At 45.0% G+C, this 14,404-nt stretch overlaps 1 protein-coding gene across 2 annotated transcripts in view; it reads right to left on the bottom strand.

Moving 5' to 3' along the window:
* Nucleotides 1-14,404, bottom strand: part of PRMT8 (protein arginine methyltransferase 8) — a 276,893-nt gene that overhangs the window by 83,375 nt on the left and 179,114 nt on the right. The window lies entirely within an intron of this gene.

Genomic DNA, 14,404 nt, shown 5'->3' with positions numbered 1-14,404 from the left:
TAAGGAGCTTCCCACCCACCCGCCCTATGATTGGAGGAGCTTGGTGTGCTGATATGGTGAGGGTTGCATGAATACAGGTTGGTGGTTAGGTGGCGGGGTGCAAGGTCCTTGTTAAGGTCATATGGACACCTAAAAGACATAGTTTAGGGACCTGTCTGAGGACGGCTCCCAGTTGGTATATGGGTACCTGCTAGTTGTCTCTGAGTTGGGGGCTTTAGCGACTTGAGGCCTGAGAAGTACTAGCAGGCACAGTTATGGGTGGTGCCTATTGGACCTTGTGCCCCATGGTGGTGAGAAAACTAGAAGTATATATAGATATAAAAAGGTTATTACGTTATTTTATGTCAATTATGGAAATTGATATATTGGTTAATAAAATGGTTGCTGTGGCCAATTCACTCCACCCATGTGTTGTGTCATCATTAAAGGGAGGGGTGGGGTTATTGGTAAAAGGATAAGCCGTAGTTAATACCATAGTCATGTGCAGTTAACTGTTCTGCTGGAAATCAAACTGCAGTGCAAGGATCACCTGGCTTCTACCTCATTCATTATGTAGATCTAACTCTACCAAGATGGCCACCCACACACAGAGACACACAGAGACAAAGAGCCGTGGCATGGCAAGTCAGTAATAAAAATGAAAGCTGCCAGGAGCCTTAAAGCAATACTGGTGAATAGTTCTTTGCTAACTTTTTGCCTTTTCTGGGCACAGCTTCTGTAATTCTTCTTTAACCACTTCAGCCCCGGAAGGATTTACACCCTTCCTGACCATAGCACTTTTTTGCTATACGGCACTGCGTCGCTTTAACTGACAATTGCGCGGTCGTGCAACGTGGCTCCCAAACAAAATTTACGTCCTTTTATTCCCACAAATAGAGCTTTATTTTGGTGATATTTGATCACCTCTGTGGTTTTTATTTTTTGCTTTATAAACAAAAAAGAGTGACTATTTTGAAAAAAAGCTATATTTTTTACCTTTACGATAATAAATATCCCCAATATTTATATATATATATATATATATATATATATATATATATATATATATATATATATATATAATTCAATTCTTTCTCAGTTTAGGCAGATATGTATTCTTCTACATATCTTTGGTAAAAAAAAAAAAAAGCGTATATTGATTGGTTTGTCCAAAAGTTGTTAGCGTCTACAAAATAGGGGATAGTTTTTTGGCATTTTTATTTATTTTTTTTTTATTAGTAATGGCGGCGATCTGCAATTTTTATCATGACTGGGACATTATGGTGGACACAGACACTTCTGACACCATTTTGGGACCATTGTCATTAATACAGCGATCAGTGCTATAAAAAATGTACTGATTACTGTGTGCATGACACTGGCAGGGAAGGGGTTAAACACTAGGGGCGATCAAGGGGTTAAATGTGTCCTAGGGAGGTGTTCTAATTGTGGGGGGGTGTAGTAGATCCCTGTCATGTCACTAGGCAGAACAGGGAAATGCCTTGTTTACAAAGGCATCTCCCTGTTTTTCCGCTCTGACACAATTGTGGGCCCCCGGTGGACATCAAGTCCGCGGGACCTGCGGGCATGGTCACAGAGTACGCAGCGGGCACGTGTATCCACAATGCCACGATTCAAAGGGGATGTACCTGTATGCACATTTGCCCAGCCGTGCCATTGTGCTGATGTACATCATCGTGCGCTGGTCGGCTAGTGGTTAAAAAGAATGCAGTTATGTGATGGATGCAGGGCAGGACTTAGGGTGGTGAGGGCCCTTGGGCTTCAGTCACTTTCGGGCCTTACCTTCTATACATTACCATATTTATCGGCGTATAACACACACCTCAAGTTTAGGAGGGGATTTTAAGGAAAAAAAACTTACATTTAAATGCCCATCAATGCAGCCTTATCAGTGTCCATCTGCAGCCTTGCCATCCATCTGCAGCCTTGTCAGTGTCATTTGCAGTCTTTCCCCAGTGTCGTTTGCAGCCTTGAAGTTTAAAAAAGGGTCCTCTCGGAGGCTCTTGGCAGCTCTCGGGTCCTCGCGGCGACTCTCGGGTTATCTCGGTGGCTCTCAGGTCCTCTCGGTGGCTCTCGGGTCCTCTTGGCATCTCTCGAGTCCTCTCAGTCTCTCACAGTCCAGAGCGGAGCTGAGTGTAGCCGAATGTACTTGGCTCCGCTCACAGTTACGCCCAGTCCCCGTGTTATGTCTATCATAGGGCAGGACTGGGCATGACTGTGAGTGGAGCAGAGCCGAGTACACTCAGCTATGTATCTCGGCGGGGCCCACGGGGCCCCCTATTGGGTGGGGCCCATGGGCTTGAGCCTAGTCAAGCTTAATGGTAAGTCCTAGACATGTGCATTCGTTTTCGTCCGAATGCATTTTCGTCCGAATTTCAGGTATTTTCGTTTTCGTTTTGACAAACGATAACGAAAGTGCAGATTCCGAAAAACGAAAGATCTGACATAAATAAATGCTTTTTTTCGTTTTCGTTGTTACAACAGTTCGATATAGAATAGGAGATTCGAAGTGACCGTTCGATATAGAATAGGAGATTCGACGTGACTCCATATGTCTATTGAACCTGTGGTCGAATGTGCCTAAGTTTCGTTTACCTCTATTAGTCCTATTATATAGAAAAGCTTCGACAGAGAGTAAATATTCGACATAGAGAGAACAGAATCGACAGAGAGAAACGATACTGGAATTGGGTGGGGGAAGTAAATAAAAAAAAAATTATGATAATATTCGACGGGATCGTTGCACGTTTATAATAATATTCGACGGGATCGTTGCACGTTTATAATAATATTCGACGGGATCGTTGCACGTTTATAATAATATTCGACGGGATCGTCGCAACTATACGACACTGCAATCGTACATTTCGGCAATCGAATGCTCCGCCTATAGGCTATATAGTTTAGCAGCTCCATCGAATCTTCTTTATCCATTCGACAGATACCATAAGCCTTCCAAGACAGATTCGACTGTAATTCATGTGGATTTTCGGACGAATGCAATTTTTGCACGAAAAACGAAATAAATAAAAACGAATTTCGGGAGTAACTAAATAAATAAAATTTACGGACGAAAACGAAAAAACTAAACGAAATATTCTAGTCTGCACATGTCTAAGTCCTGCCCTGGATGGATGTAATGTTCTGTGCAATATAAAATAACTTTGGCAGTTAATTAGTACATGTAATAATACAGATCTCAGGAGCTAAATGAAGGATATTTGAGGTGGAATGAGGGAGAAATGCATTTGGTTCCAAAAGAGGAACAGTTGGGAGCTATGGACTATTCATTCCCCTTAGTGAGACAGGCTTATGTTTATAGTTACAACCATAAATGCAATTGATGTTATCTGCATTAATTAGCAAACAATATATAAGGTTCTGGGTGAATAACCCTTCCCATGATGCATCGCTACAAAGCCAGCAATAATATATTTAGCTGGATTTAGTTCTTAACATAAGTGCCAAAATACTAAATGTATTTGCCTTCCAGACTACTATAGATAATGGCAGTCTTGATATTTCTGCCAAAAACTGTGTTTTTCAATAACTACTGCAGCAAACTCCTTGAGAAAGTGTTTTTAATTTGACAAACAACTGAATTTTTATTTTATTTTTGCTAATTTCAGTAATGCAGTTTAAATAACTAAGTCTTCATTTTAGGTAGAAGAGAAAAATCTATTTAGTTAAAGGACATTTCTGTAAAGAGGTATGTGTAGTAACTGCAGTCCTATTGCTTGCCAAGGCTGATGCCTCTGGGAATATCCCACACCACGGACACAATTCTGGCACAGTGCTTGGCTACCTATCAGCTGGCAATTACTTTAAGTTACAAAGAACATCAGATATGCTATTACTCTGCCTGATTACCTCCAGAATTTGTCATTTTTATATATTCTGCCTGCTGCAGTGAGCTCTCCTAAATTATATAACGAGAGCAATAAAAAGTACAATTTTTTTCTATGTCAACCAGGGTTTCAAATGATCACTAAATGCAGTGTTTCAAAATTTCGAGAGGCGTCTCTGAAGAGGCAGCCTAGCCCAGTCCAAAAAGAACTTTTAAAAGCCTCTGCTTATAAAAATCACCTAATTTTCCCTTTTCTAGTGATGGCCGAACGGTTTGCCCGGCGGTCGTTTCGCTGCGAATTTCGGCTGTTCGCGAATCGCCCGATCGGCGGACTATTGCCGCCGTTCGCCCGGCAGACTTCCGTGTTTTCTGTGTAAAAGAACTTTGACCTATGATGACACATCCATCATGGGGTACAGGACAGCCAATTGAGACATTACAGCACATGGACACTTGGACATTCCCCCTAACTTATAAATACACCCGATCCGGCTGCCATTTTACATTCTTTCTTCTGTCACTATAGGGAGAGGTTGCTGTGTGGAGCAGGGAGAGATTGCAGTGACCCAAATCGCTAGCTATTTGGTACACAAAAGTTCTTTTCAGGACTGGTATAGGTGTTAGGTGTAGTTCAGGATAGGCAGTGCTGTGCTAGTGATTGTTGCAGCAGCCTGAGTGTCTTTTGTCAGTTTAGAGAAAGGGACAGGACGGTGTGTGCTGCAGGGAGAGTCAGTTTAATCATTAGCTGTTACTATCAGGTCCACAAAAGTGCTATTCCAGTAACCAGTTATTGTTCCAGCAGCCTCTGTTTTGTCAGTTTATATAGGGACAGGCAGGAAGCTGTGTGTGAGGCAGTGAGGGCCAGTTTAATCAGTAGCTGTTACTATATTAGGTCCACAAAGGTTCTTTTCAGGACTGGTATCAGTGGTATGGTAATAGGCTTGCACATGTATAATATTCTTTCTTCCAAATATAGAAAGAATATTATACTTGACTGCTGCCCTTCTGCTACAGTCTGCTAATCAGTCACAACCTACTTGTTCCACAAAGGTTCTTATAAGGACTGGTAACAAGGTATAGGGTGCTACAGTACATAGGGTTGAGTGAGGTACAGTCTGCTATTCTATAAGGACTGGTATAGGTCCACAATACATAGGGTTGAGGTGCACTACTGCTGACCGCTGCCCTATACTGCAGCAGTCCTTTATCAGTATAGGGACTGACGTACAGTCTGCTAATCAGTCACACACACAACTTACTTTTTCCACAAAGGTCCTTATAAGGACTGGTAAGGTATAGGGTACTACAGTACATAGGGTTGAGTGAGGTACAGTCTGCTATTCTATAAGGACTGGTATAGGTCCACAATACATAGGGTTGAGGTGCACTACTGCTGACCGCTGCCCTATACTGCAGCAGTCCTTCATCAGTATAGGGACTGGGAGTTTTGTCACAGGGTCATTTAAAAAATGACAGGCAGAGGAAGAGGCAGGCCCTTCCGCAGGGGTGGTAGGAGTAGGGCAGGAGCAACAGGCTTGAGCCAAAGTGGGAAGTTGCAGAAGGTGCGTTCAATTACTTTAAAGGACGCACCAGACTTGGTTGAGTGGCTCACTCAGCCTTACTCTTCTGCACCCTCCTCATCCTCTCGATCTGCACCCTCTTCTTCACTCTCTGCTATGTGCACCCCCAAAGACACTACCACCAACAACACCACCACCACCACATACCTTCCGCTTGAGTCACAAGAATTATTTTCCGATCCATATCAAGACATTTCTGATGCGCAGCCACTCTTGGTATTGGATCAGGAAGAGGAGGTAGCAACAACCGCTACTCAGCAGTCTGACGACAGTACCCAGATCAGCCCAAGGAGGAGGTTGGTCCCCAGTGTTGCTGCCTACTCCGAGATCTCTACTTATAGCGGTGGGGAAGGTGACGTCGATGATGACGTGTCTAGTGATGTCACGTGGGTGCCCACAAGAGAGGAAGAGGTGGGGAGTTCAGAGGGAGATATGGACCAGCAGATAGGGAGGAGAAGCAGGAATAACTTACATTGCACAGGAGGGACAAAGCAGACTGCAAATGTATCAGGAGCGAGTCATCGACCATGTACGGTCACAGATGTGGCGCTCCCAGGACACCGGCACATGGCTCCGCAGTGTGGGCTTTTTTTAACGTGTCCGCTGCTGACAATAGCGTTGCCATCTGCAATCTTTGCAGTCAACGCAATAGTCGCGGTAAGCCCAACACTCACCTAGGGACGACCGCCTTAAGAAGGCACATGAGCAGCCATCACCGAGCCCAATGGGAGCAACGGAACACACAAAGCCACACTCCAGGCTCTCACCGTCCAGCCTCCTCTTCTACTTCTCCTTCTCCTCTCTCCTCACAATTGTCCTCCACTCCACCTTCCATCACGCCAAGCTCACGTTTTTCTGCAAAAAGGCAGGCTTCCGTGGGCTTAATGTTCGAGCGTAAAAAAATGATGACGCCGGATAACCCTCTTGCCCAACGGTTGACGGCTGGCTTGTCAGAACTGATAGCCCGCCAACTACTGCCATATAAACTGGTGGACTCAGAGGCCTTTCGAAAATTTGTGGCCATTGGAACACCACAATAGAAGGTCCCAGGAAGGAAGTATTTCTCACAGAAGGGCATCCCAGAGCTATATGGCCATGTTCAGCGGCAAGTGAATGTATCTCTGGCACACAGTGTCGGTGCCAAGATACATCTGACCACAGACACTTGGTCTAGCAAACACGGGCAGGGAAGGTATATCACTTTTACTGCCCACTGGGTGAACCTTCTGACAGCCGTCAAGCATGTAACCTGTGGCACCCGTGTAGATTTGGTTTTACCGCCACGGATTGCATGCAGGCCTGGCTCTTCTTCTCCTCCTCCTCCTACTCCATCCTCCTCCCTCTCCTCTTCAGCTGACTCCTCCTTTTCCACCGCTAGCGTCTCTTCCGGTGCGCCGCCCAAGCTCCCCAGAACCTATTCGACATGCCAGGTAAGACGTTGCCATGCCGTGCTGCGTCTGTTGTGCCTGGAAGCCAAGAGCCACACTGGCCCGGCACTCCTTTCAGCTTTGCGTTCACAGGCAGATCAGTGGCTAACACCGCTCAATTTGACAGTTGGTAAAGTGGTGTGTGACAATGGTGCCAATCTGCTTAGCGCATTGAAACAGGGCAAAATCACGCACATGCCATGCATGGCACACGTCTTAAACTTGGTCGTGCAGCGATTCGTTGTCAAATACCCTGGGGTCCAGGACATCTTGCGGCAGGCAAGGAAAATCTCGGCCCATTTCAGAAGATCTTACACGGCCATGGCTCGCCTTGCTGACATTCAGCGGCGACACAATCTGCCGGTCAGACGTCTTATTTGCGATTGCCCGACGCGATGGAACTCAACCTTCTATAAGCTTGATAGGCTGCTCCAGCAGAAATGTGCAGTTAACGTCTACCTGTATGAACTCTGCGGCAGAACAGGTTCTGGGGAGCTGGGGTTTTTTTCACCACGCCAGTGGCTGCTCATGCGCGACGCATGCAGACTTCCGCGGCCATTTGAGGAGATCACCAAACTGGTCAGTCGCAGCCATGGCACCATCAGTGACATGGTACCTTATGCCTTCTTTATGGAGCGTGCATTGCCTCGTGTCATTGATCAAGCTGTGGAGGAGCAGGAGCGGGAAGATGAGGAAGTCGCAATGCTGGATGAATTCCCAGGGGGGGCTACTCTATCTGAGACAAGTCAACAACAGGAGTCTGAAGAGGAGTCAGAGGAGGATGGTGCCGGGGCGGATGAGGAGGAGCAAGAAGAGCATGCTTTAAACCTTTCTGGGACCCCTGTTGTTGTGCGTGGATGGGGAGAGGAGAATGAAGAGGACGACATTATCCTGGATGATGAGCAGGAGCCAGGCCACCACACCGCTTCCAGTTTAGTGCAAATGGGGGCCTTCATGCTTCAGTGTTTTAATAGGGACCCCCGTATAAAAAGCATAAGGGTCAAGGACCAGTACTGGGTGTCAACGTACTTAGACCCCCGGTACAAACACAAAATGGCGGAAATGCTACCGCCGCCACAGAGGGCTGTCAGAATGCAGCACTTCCAGGCCTTGCTTCGAGAAATGCTGCATTCTGCTTTTACATGCGCTGGCAGAGGAGCAATTCCCACTCCCAGAGAAGGAGTTGCGGGTACCAATCCAACAGCGCCTGCAAGAAGAGGCCGGTTTGAAGATGTGTTGGTGACTTCGGATATGAGGTCATTCTTTCAGCCGACCCATTGACAGGTGTCATCTGGATTCAGCATCAGGGAACGCCTAGACCGTCAGGTGTCCGACTACATCGGGTTAACGGCCGATGTGGACGCTCTGAGGAGTGATGAACCCCTGGACTACTGGGTGGGCAGGCTTGACCTCTGGCCAGAGCTTGCCCAATTTGCAATCGAACTGTTGGCTTGCCCCTCGTCCAGTGTCCTGTCCGAAAGGACGTTCAGCGCAGCAGGGGGGATCGTGACCGATAAGCGTACTCGCCTAGCTCACGACAGTGCTAACTACCTCACATTTCTAAAAATGAATTTGGCATGGATTTCGGAGGAATTCAACACATGTGACCAGTAGACCATGTATATGTCTATAAACAATTTTTTTAATCGAGCACACAGACCTTCTTTCTTCATTTGGCTCACTTCCTTGTCCAAAAAAAGCACACTGTACTATATGCTCGTACCCTCCTCTTTGAAGAGCGGTGTCATATTTCTACTGGGGCTGCTTATTACGAGGGGCTCCCACCATCCCTGTGCTGTGCTGACTTCCTCCTGGGGCTGCTTATTATGAGGGGCTCCCACCATCCCTGTGCTGTGCTGACTTCCTCCTGGGGCTGCTTATTATGAGGGGCTCCCACCATCCCTGTGCTATGCTTGTTATGAGGGGCTCCCACCATCCCTGTGCTGTGCTGACTTCCTCCTGGGGCTGCTTATTATGAGGGGCTCCCACCATCCCTGTGCTGTGCTGACTTCCTCCTGGGGCTGCTTATTATGAGGGGCTCCCACCATCCCTGTGCTGTTCTGACTTCCTCCTGGGGCTGCTTATTATGAGGGGCTCCCACCATCCCTGTGCTATGCTTATTATGAGGGGCTCCCACCATCCCTGTGCTGTGCTGACTTCCTCCTGGGGCTGCTTATTATGAGGGGCTCCCACCATCCCTGTGCTATGCTGACTTCCTCCTGGGGCTGCTTATTATGAGGGGCTCCCACCATCCCTGTGCTATGCTGACATCCTCCTGGGGCTGCTTATTATGAGGGGCTTCCACCATCCCTGTGCTGTGCTGACTTCCTCCTGGGGCTGTACTTCTGCTGTGCATATTATGAGGGGCTCCCACCATCCCTGTGCTATGCTCATTATGAGGGGCTCCCACCATCCCTGTGCTATGCTCATTATGAGGGGCTCCCACCATCCCTGTGCTATGCCGACTTCCTCCTGGGGCTGCTTACGGTGCAGGTGTCAGTGCTGTATATCACGGTGCTGGTGTTAGTGCTTTATGTCACGCTGCTGATGTCAGTGCTCTCTATCACGTGCTGTTGTCAGATCACTCTATCACGGTGCAGGTGTCATTGCTGTATTTCACACTGCTGATGTCAGTGCTCTCTATCACGGTGCTGCTTTCAGTGCTGTATATCACGGTGCTGGTGTTAGTGCTTTATGTCACGCTGCTGCTGTCAGTGCTGTATATCACGGTGCTGGTGTTAGTGCTTTATGTCACGCTGCTGATGTTAGTGCTCTCTATCACGGTGCTGGTGTCAGATCACTCTATCACGGTGCAGGTGTCATTGCTGTATGTCACGCTGCTGGTGATCATCTTCTGCACCCTCTTCTTTGCCTACCCTGACCTTCCCTCTCCTCCATCGCCTTCATGCGCTCCACAGTCCTGAATTGTCACAACAATTTCCCATATAAAAAAAGAATGCTTGTAGTTGTCGATCCCAGATTCACCTCATACATGTGTTATGTCATTGGCCATGTGGTGGGACTATGTTTGCACAGCTATTAATTATTTTGTGGCTGCAAATTTGACCTGTAGGTTTGCAAAGTTCACCTCCCATTGAAGTCAATGGGGCCCGCCGCAAACTTTCCGGTTCGCGAACGCGGCCGATAGTTCGCGAACTGGAAAGTTTGCGGCGGGCCCCATTGACTTCAATGGGAGGCGAACTTTGCAAACCTACAGGTCAAATTTGCAGCCACAAACGTCCTGTCGGAAGTTCGTCCATCACTACTCTTTTCAAAGGTTTTTATTGGTAAGGTAAGGTTATGTAATCTTGTTTTGACATTTATATAATACTATGAGAATATTAATAGGTGGTAGATAAGGTCACCTTTTTCTTTTAGCGCTACACTATTGTATAATATTTGTATTTTTTCACTTTGTAATATCCTTGTGGTGTGTTAGCAGCTTTCTTTATTATTTTTTTGGGGATAGCGCACTGTTTGCTGGTATTGACGTTTTATTGGTAACTGACAAATTACAGTTGTATACAGTACAGTTTAAGTTTGAGCAAGTACAGATAGCATAAAACATCACGGTATAGTAATATGGCAAAAACATGTCGAAGAAGAAGGCACAGAAATCGGTCAAGTCAACATAGATTGCCTATTCCAAAAGGAGTAGTTAAAGAGCTATTACAAAGCAGAGGGGGGTGCCCTTAGACGCAAGAGGGCTGGCTAACAGGTTACTCCGTAGGTGGTGACCTCCATACCAACTGAACAATTTATATTAACTGACCACATTTCCTGTGGTAATCCATGAATAGGGAGGAAGGATTTGGAAGAAGAGGGAAGGAGGAGCAAAGAAGAAAGAGGGATAGGATGAAAGATGATTAGGGTAGTTAATAGAAAGGTGGTTGAGTGGTCCGCACGGGCTCAGGTCGTTTATTGTCAATTTCACTAATGGCGCACACACACACGACCGGACTTTTCAACATCAAAAGTCAGACGGAATGATTCCGGCAGACCATTCGATCGTGTGTGGGCTGCAGCGGACTTTTGAAATGCAAAAGTCTGACAGACTTTAGAAATGGAACATGTTTCAAATTTTTCCGCCAGAACTCCGCCGGACCCAGTTACTACCGAGAAATACACTAGTGTGTATGCTAGTCCGACGGACAAAAACCGATGCGAGGGCAGCTATTGGCTACTGGCTATGAACTTCCTTATTCTAGTCCAGTCGTGCATCATCACGTTCAAATCCATCAGACTTTGGTGTGATTGTGTGTGGCCAAGTCCGTTCATTCGGAAAGTCCGTCAGAACTCTGTCAGAACTCCGTCGAAAGTCTGTCGGACCTAGTCCCTTGAAAAGTCCGGACGTGTGTACGTGGCATAAGAGTCTGGGTGGGATTAAGGTTCTAAGAGATGCTTATCAAAGTCAGGGGGCAGAAAGTGATCTATCCAAGGGCGCCATATTTTGAGGTGCTGGGGGATACTGTCTAGGATCCTTGCTTCTAAATCTCCTAATTTTCTGCTCCATCGGTCCTCGATTCTGTTAGTGGCTTTCATGCTACACTACATGGCCAAAAGTCTGGCCCACTTTTCGAAATGAAGGTGTTTGTAGTGAAGGATGTTGTTATTGCTGCGAACATACAAAGACATTTTAGATAGTTGTGCCCTTCTGACCTTGTACATGTTGGGAAAGGCCTTTTTTTTGTTCCAACATGACTGTCCCTATGCAAAAATCCATCTCCATGGTTTCATGAGTTTGGTGTTGAGGTACTTGAGGTAGCCTGGAAAGAGCCCTGACCTCAACCTTACTGAACACTTTTTGGAAAAATTGGTATACTCTTTTGAGTCAGATCTTCTCATCCAACATCATTACCTGACCTTATGAATGCACTTCGGGCAGTTAAAAGTGCCCACATACACACTTTAACACTGGGCACATTTACCTCCCTCGTGCCCAGGCCAGTTTACAGCATTCAGCGCTGTCGCACTTTGAATGACAATTGCACGGTCATGCAACACTGTATCCATGAGAATTTTTTTTATAATTTTTTTCACACAAATAGAGCTGTCTTTTGGTGGTATTCAATCACCACTGGGGTTTTTATTTTTTTTGCTAAATAAATAAAAAAAGACAAAAAAACCCTGTGTTTTTTTTCGTTTCTATTGCAAATAAATAATCTTTATTAAACCCAAATCATTAAGTCTGTAGGATAGTCATTGAGTCCTCAAACTTTGGTATATTATATTATATATATATATATATATATATATATATTAGAATTAATTAAATTTATTAATTAAAATTGTTCAATCCTGATGTACTGACGGCCTATTTATTGAGGCCTGAAAACACCAGGACAGTACGAATAGTCAAAGGCATTTAGTAAGAGGCATGGTGAGTTTTTTTAAGTCATTTTTTTTGTCACAATTTTTTGGAAAAAGAAGAAATAATTGAAAAAAACTAAATAAAACACATTTTCACAATTTTCTTTTACATACTGTCACCAGTACAGTACAGCATGATCATATCATTGGTGTGGTGGTGATCAGGTACACTGACTGATCTATCTATGTATGTAAAAAATCTTTTTTCTTCTTTTTTTTTTTACATTTTTTTGTTCTAACACACTGTGACCAGAGCAATACAGTGTTACCATAGTAACACTGTATAACTATGGGAATTGAACAGGATTTTCTTTTTCTTTTTTTTTTTTTTACACATTATGATTGTTTATACCATGAGTGCCTTTTGTTTTGATTAGCTGTGACTGGCCAAAGCTAATCACATAGTACAGATTGGCTGTGAATGGCCCTGTCTGTGCCATGTGATCAGTGTGACCAATCACAGCTACCAACACAATTGTATACAATGGATGGCATGAAAGGAAGCCATCCATTGTTTACGACTATTATGACCATTATTGTTTATTGGTCACAGCGATCACATGGTACTGACAGCTGGCCAGTACAGTGATCAGTCACATGGCTGTAGACAAAGCCGGCGACAGATCATGCCGCTGCTCAGCCCCACGAGAGGCACATTCTGGGTTGACATCATATGATGTCCTTCCAGAACAACAGTTCTCCTGTCCGGCCATTATTTTACTATACGCTGGGCTGGAAGATGTTAAAATCACATGGAAAGTCTTCCCAGAGGCGTGGAGGCTATTATAGCCACAAGAGGGGGGCAACCTTATACTAATACATATCAGTGACGGCTGGTGATAAAAAAAGGGGGGGCACAAACAAACCACTCCAGGTCCTTATCTGAAAACTGAGCCTCCAGCCTGGGCTCCCCTGATACCGGACAGCTTCCGTGTTCCAAATCTTCACCCTCCTGATTGGCCGGGATGAGAAACCGGAAGTAACACAATGGCAAATTTTGATTCGCTAAAATCAAAAGTGTGAGGGTTCCGGGTGCAGTGCTCTGTGCCTCGGGGACAACGCAAAACAAGCCAATTAGAGCCTCAGGCTCTAATCACACACTTGTTAAAAACTGAGGGAGCGAATAGACTTCTATTAGCTCGGCACCCTACACAGCACACTGCACACACATAGAACAACATTTTTGAACTTTAAGATGTTAAAAATGTTAGTCATATTATCATTTATTTAAAAAAAAAAAAAAAAAGATCGTTCTATGATTAGCTTTCCTATTGGTCAAAACTTTTTGGGGGTGGTGCCTCTGCGCCCCTTATGGACTGGCCACCACTGATCCCTATTGTTTTGGGATGGGCTGTCCAGTAAGCCTATATAGGTGTGATGGTCAGCTGTCCAAAAACATTTGGCCATATAGTGTACAGTATGTGGCTGCTTTAATTAGGAATGAGACATTTTATTCTACAGGCATCACAACTCTTGCAGGCACTTGTGTGAATGTCGACCTCATTGTACTGTCACAACTCCTAAACCACACAATTCGGGTGCATGTGATGTGACACTGTCAGAGCTATGATTATAATTGTCAATTTCTGTCTTTGGACTGGTCATAAACAGCTCCAATTTGTCTGCATGTAACACCTTCTTTAGAAAACATAAAGGAATAGATGGGACATAAAGGAATAGATTTGGATGGCTTTGCCCACTGTCCTGAAATGAAGAACAATCCTCTTATTTTTGGGATATGTGAAGGAACGAGACATGAATACCTTCTATTCTAATAAGGCTTTACTGTGCTTGATATATAGAGAAAGTGGATTTTTTTATAATACACAGTGCTTTAGCAAACTACATGTCATCCAGTTATGCCGCGTACACACGCTCGGAATTCTCATCGGAAAAAGCTATGATGGTTTTTCCATCGATTGAATTTCACTCAAACTGTCTTGCCTACACACGGTCACACCAAATTCTGACGGTCAATAACACCGCAACATACAACACGTTCGATGGCACTATAAAAGGGAAGTTTAATGCTTCCAAGCATGCGTCGGAATTTTGCATGTCGGCATTGAATACACACGATCGAAAAATCAGATAGAAAAGTTTTTCGTCAGAAAAATTAAGAACATGCTCTCAATCTAAAGACCGTCGGAAATGCTGACAGAAAAGGACCAATGGGCATA

This window comes from Lithobates pipiens, unplaced genomic scaffold, assembly GCF_037356315.1.
Source record: "Lithobates pipiens isolate NorthernLeopardFrog02 unplaced genomic scaffold, aLitPip1_a1.2 Scaffold_8, whole genome shotgun sequence".
Lineage (NCBI taxonomy): Eukaryota > Metazoa > Chordata > Amphibia > Anura > Ranidae > Lithobates > Lithobates pipiens.
This window is presented reverse-complemented; position numbering and strand designations above follow the sequence as displayed.